The 5,055-nt window shown below is 46.3% G+C and overlaps 1 long non-coding RNA gene across 2 annotated transcripts; it reads right to left on the bottom strand.

The window, feature by feature from the left end:
• Nucleotides 1-716: 716 nt before the first annotated feature.
• LOC135533525 (uncharacterized) lies at nucleotides 717-2,210 on the bottom strand. 2 transcript variants are annotated; one of them, XR_010454542.1, is made up of 3 exons: nucleotides 2,060-2,210; nucleotides 1,194-1,288; nucleotides 717-1,064 (listed from the first exon to the last, which is right to left on the bottom strand). It is a non-coding gene; the product is annotated as an uncharacterized LOC135533525 (long non-coding RNA). The 2 variants fall into 2 exon arrangements; XR_010454543.1 differs by having other exon boundaries at nucleotides 719-1,042.
• Nucleotides 2,211-5,055: the final 2,845 nt, after the last annotated feature.

The raw sequence follows: 5,055 nt of genomic DNA, 5'->3' as shown, positions 1-5,055 counted from the left end.
TATGTACTGGCTGGAGGGAGGAGAGTCTGACCCTGATGCTGTGCTATGTACTGGCTGGAGGGAGGTGAGTCTGGCCCTGATGCTGTGCTACGTACTGGCTGGAGGGAGGTTAGTCTGGCCCTGATGCTGTGCTACGTACTGGCTGGAGGTAGGAGAGTCTGGCCCTGATGCTGTGCTACGTACTGGCTGGAGGGTGGAGAGTCTGGCCCCGATGCTGTGCTACATAGTGGCTGGAGGGTGGAGAGTCTGGCCCCGATGCTGTGCTATATAGTGGCTGGAGGGTGGAGAGTCTGGCCCCGATGCTGTGCTATATAGTGGCTGGAGGGTGGAGAGTCTGGCCCCGATGCTGTGCTATATAGTGGCTGGAGGCAGGAGAGTCTGGCCCCGATGCTGTGCTATATAGTGGCTGGAGGGTGGAGAGTCTGGCCCCGATGCTGTGCTATATAGTGGCTGGAGGGTGGAGAGTCTGGCCCCGATGCTGTGCTATATAGTGGCTGGAGGCAGGAGAGTCTGGCCCCGATGCTGTGCTATATAGTGGCTGGAGGCAGGAGAGTCTGGCCCTGATGCTGTGCTAGATAGTGGCTGGAGGCAGGAGAGTCTGGCCCCGATGCTGTGCTATATAGTGGCTGGAGGGTGGAGAGTCTGGCCCTGATGCTGTGCTATATAGTGGCTGGAGGGTGGAGAGTCTGGCCCCGATGCTGTGCTATATAGTGGCTGGAGGCAGGAGAGTCTGGCCCCGATGCTGTGCTATATAGTGGCTGGAGGCAGGAGAGTCTGGCCCAATGCTGTGCTATATAGTGGCTGGAGGCAGGAGAGTCTGGCCCTGATGCTGTGCTAGATAGTGGCTGGAGGCAGGAGAGTCTGGCCCCGATGCTGTGCCATGAGGTTCTCCCTGATAGGGTGTTCTTAGGACAGTTATCCAGTTAGTGCCAGAAGTTTGGCCATGTGGCGTCAGTGTGTAGAAAGGTCCAGCTGAGATGTGGTAGGGGTGGAGCTTTCCATTTAGTGAAGACGTCTGGAGGACAAGCATCAAGTGTAGTGACTGTGGAGGTAGTCATCAAGGTCTTCAGAATGCCCGGTTGAAACAGACACAGGTAGCTACAGTTGGTGGCTGTAATGCAACATTATATCGGATGCCAACGGCCATTAAACCCCAACGAATGTTAAAGCACAATTCTACAATCTATTCTCACCATTCTTTGCTTCCAGCAGCTTGTTGATGACGTTGCTGAGTTCCTGCACCTCTGAGGCAGCAGGGATGGAGAATGGGACGTCATCGACTGAATATCTGAGGGACAACGTCGGTAGGTTATGCTACAGCAATAATTTAACATGACTGAGTCACTGCTTACAGACAAATAGATAGTTGGCTAACTAACTTCAAACTTGTAGTTATCAGCTAGGCTAGCAAACATAGCAACCCATAGGATGTATATTTACAATCTTCCCTGGTCAGGCTAACTCACACTAACTTCAATAAATCAACATTATCAAATCACCTTTGTGCAACTCGTCTGCTAAGGACACAATATGATTACTGTTACCAACAGCATGGCTAACACTCCTATAGAGTTCTCCTCTTCAACTCGTCTGCTAAGGACACAATATGATTACTGTTACCAACAGCATGGCTAACACTCCTATAGAGTTCTCCTCTTCAACTCGTCTGCTAAGGACACAATATGATTACTGTTACCAACAGCATGGCTAACACTCCTATAGAGTTCTCCTCTTCAACTCGTCTGCTAAGGACACAATATGATTACTGTTACCAACAGCATGGCTAACACTCCTATAGAGTTCTCCTCTTCAACTCGTCTGCTAAGGACACAATATGATTACTGTTACCAACAGCATGGCTAACACTCCTATAGAGTTCTCCTCTTCAACTCGTCTGCTAAGGACACAATATGATTACTGTTACCAACAGCATGGCTAACACTCCCATAGAGTTCTCCTTCATGCTCGCTAGCAAGTTAGCTAACTAGTTAGCTTACTGGCCAAACGAGCAAGCTAACTAGCTAGTGGCTATCTTTACAATTCAGCAATAAATACTTACTTTTTGTTATCCGTAAAGAACCTTGTTTGTAACTGAGACATGTCTCTTCTGTTGTTGAATAGTAACTCTATAAAACGGCTTCACAGACTGCTATTCGCTGCTGAACACATCAAGCAGGACGTCATGCCACGTGGGTCAGAATCAGCGCGCCTGCGTGAGATGTGGGAGACATGTTAGTGGATCACGGCAAAGGCAAAAGTCAATCACTTTTCCCTACTCCTCTAGTAATGTCTGGAGCCAACAAGAACAACACAAAAAATAGGCTTTTACATAAAATAGTTTTTGTTGTTGTCCTGAAAGCAGCCACCGAGCACCACATTACCTTAGCATATTTAGGGAAATGTTCTGGCTATAGACAGAATATTATAGACGCTACGATACCCAGCAATGCATGTTAAAAGGCCTTTTCACACTGCATTGTTCTTCACCACAGGCTATCTAAGAATGGCTCTGGGCTAGTTTATACAAATAAAAAAAAGCTTTAAATCAAATTGTATTTAATTTGTTATCAGGAATCAAATTAAATGTATATGAAATAGTTTGGTGCAATATGCATAAAAGGAGAGTAATTGCCCATAATTCTGCACCTTTGGGTAGTTGATCATCATGATTTAGTGACTGCAAAGAACATTTATGGATCTACTGGCATTTTCAAAAGAGACTAACTTTCTGTTTTGTCTGCACTCAAGAGATATGTACAGATGAGTTCATATTTTTGCGTACATGTAACAGTTAAAGTACTATGTGAATTTCACCAGGTTCATATAATCAATATGTTGTGTTGATTTGTTATGCATCCTGGGAGAAGGGGAGTGTGTACTTTTTATTTTACTAGGCAAGTCAGTTAAGAACAGATTCTTATTTTCAATGATGGCTTAGGAACAGTGGGTTAACTGCCTGTTCAGGGGCAGAACAACAGATTTGTACCTTGTCAGCTCGGGGGTTTGAACTTGCAACCTTCCGGTTACTAGTCCAACGCTCTAACCACTAGGCTACCCCAAGTTTTGCCTGGCGTGCTCGTGCTCAAATCATTTTGATGCACTGAGAGAGAAAGAGGCGACGAATCTCAGAACATATGTGCTCTACAAATGTTTTATTTCCTTTTGGATGCAGATGCAGGATGCAGAGAGTCATTTCTGCTTGATTAAAACTACCTGATCTCCAAAGTCCACGTTTATATTCTCAATCAACCACACACAACGCAGAGTTACAGCGGTGCAGTATAGCACAGGCTCCCTACAGTTGTGTTAGTTTGATGAATGTATTTTCAATTTTGATGGTGCAATATATTTTTTATGAATGCTTTTGTGTGTTTAAATGACAACTACATTTTCGAAATGCATTTACTGTTTTGCAAAAGTTGTGTGTCTTGTGGACTCTGTTTTGAAAATCGACAACATTGTTCCAAAGAAATGCTTGTATGTGATTGAGAGAAACTAATACATACAGACAGTTGCTTGTGAGACAGTCCATGTTACCAGTACATGACTTTAGCATAACTAATGAGGACACCCACAGACATTTGCTGAGAGAACGTGACCTGACGCTGGCCTTGGCAGTGGAGACATGCCGTGCAGCAGAGCTTACTGATATACGGATAAGGTCCATGGAGCTAGAAAGGCAACATATGGACAATGTCAATGCTACATTCAGGCAGCCAGTAAAGAAATTCCCCTTTGCCACAGCTAATGCTAATACTACAGAGAGTCAGTTCTGCTTGATTAAAACTACCTGATCTCCAAAGTCCACGTTTATAGTCTCAATCAACCACACACCACGCAGAGTTACTGCGGTGCAGTATAGCACCGGCTACATTGGTACGACCCTGCCTCACACAGGAAGCGGCGCAGGTCCTAATCCAGGCACTTGTCATCTCCCGTCTGGATTACTGCAACTCGCTGTTGGCTGGGCTCCCTGCCTGTGCCATTAAACCCCTACAACTCATCCAGAATGCCGCAGCCCATCTGGTGTTCAACCTTCCCAAGTTCTCTCACGTCACCCCGCTCCTCCGCTCTCTCCACTGGCTTCCAGTTGAAGCTCGCATCCGCTACAAGACCATGGTGCTTGCCTACGGAGCTGTGAGGGGAACGGCACCGCAGTACCTCCAGGCTCTGATCAGGCCCTACACCCAAACAAGGGCACTGCGTTCATCCACCTCTGGCCTGCTCGCCTCCCTACCACTGAGGAAGTACAGTTCCCGCTCAGCCCAGTCAAAACTGTTCGCTGCTCTGGCCCCCAATGGTGGAACAAACTCCCTCACGACGCCAGGACAGCGGAGTCAATCACCACCTTCCGGAGACACCTGAAACCCCACCTCTTTAAGGAATACCTAGGATAGGATAAAGTAATCCTTCTCACCCCCCCCTGCCAAACGACTTAAATGTAAATGTTCCGTGACCCAGATTCATCGTTGATCGACTTCAGCTCAATCACCGCGGCGCTGCTGCTCTAGAGACTAATTATATAATTGAGGTACTCTCCGCCTTGTGGCAAAAATCGGAACTACAGCCTTTTTTCCTGTTTATTTTTTTCTGACAACGATGTATTGAGAGCGCTGTTTATCGTTAACCAACATAGAAGTGTGTTCATCAACAGACATTTTAACGTAACTTTAGTGGCATGGCATCTTATAATGGTGATGAACCCAAATTCACTGCTGGGTGGGGGAGGTTTTTCTCATACTCTGATCAAACCCCTGTAAAGTATGTAGGTGCAGGAGGTTCCCCCATGTTTTGCTCCACAAAAAAATTGGATGAAAGCCCTTCATCTAGTGTTAATCCAAATGCTCCTATAGAGGGTCTAGCTGAGCTGGTCACTCAGCTAGCCCGGGAAATAGGGAGCTCCATTAGGGAAGAACTACAGAGTGGCAGGTCCAGTACTTATGAGCCACCAGTAAGTACAGAAAAGCTAAGTGATCATCATTCAGAGTCAGTAGGATATGTAGATCTCAGTCAAATTAAGTTCATCATGCAATCAGACATAAAGGAACCTCCTAC

The sequence above is a fragment of the Oncorhynchus masou genome, unplaced genomic scaffold, assembly GCF_036934945.1.
Source record: "Oncorhynchus masou masou isolate Uvic2021 unplaced genomic scaffold, UVic_Omas_1.1 unplaced_scaffold_2431, whole genome shotgun sequence".
Classification (NCBI taxonomy): Eukaryota; Metazoa; Chordata; class Actinopteri; order Salmoniformes; family Salmonidae; genus Oncorhynchus; species Oncorhynchus masou.
This window is presented reverse-complemented; position numbering and strand designations above follow the sequence as displayed.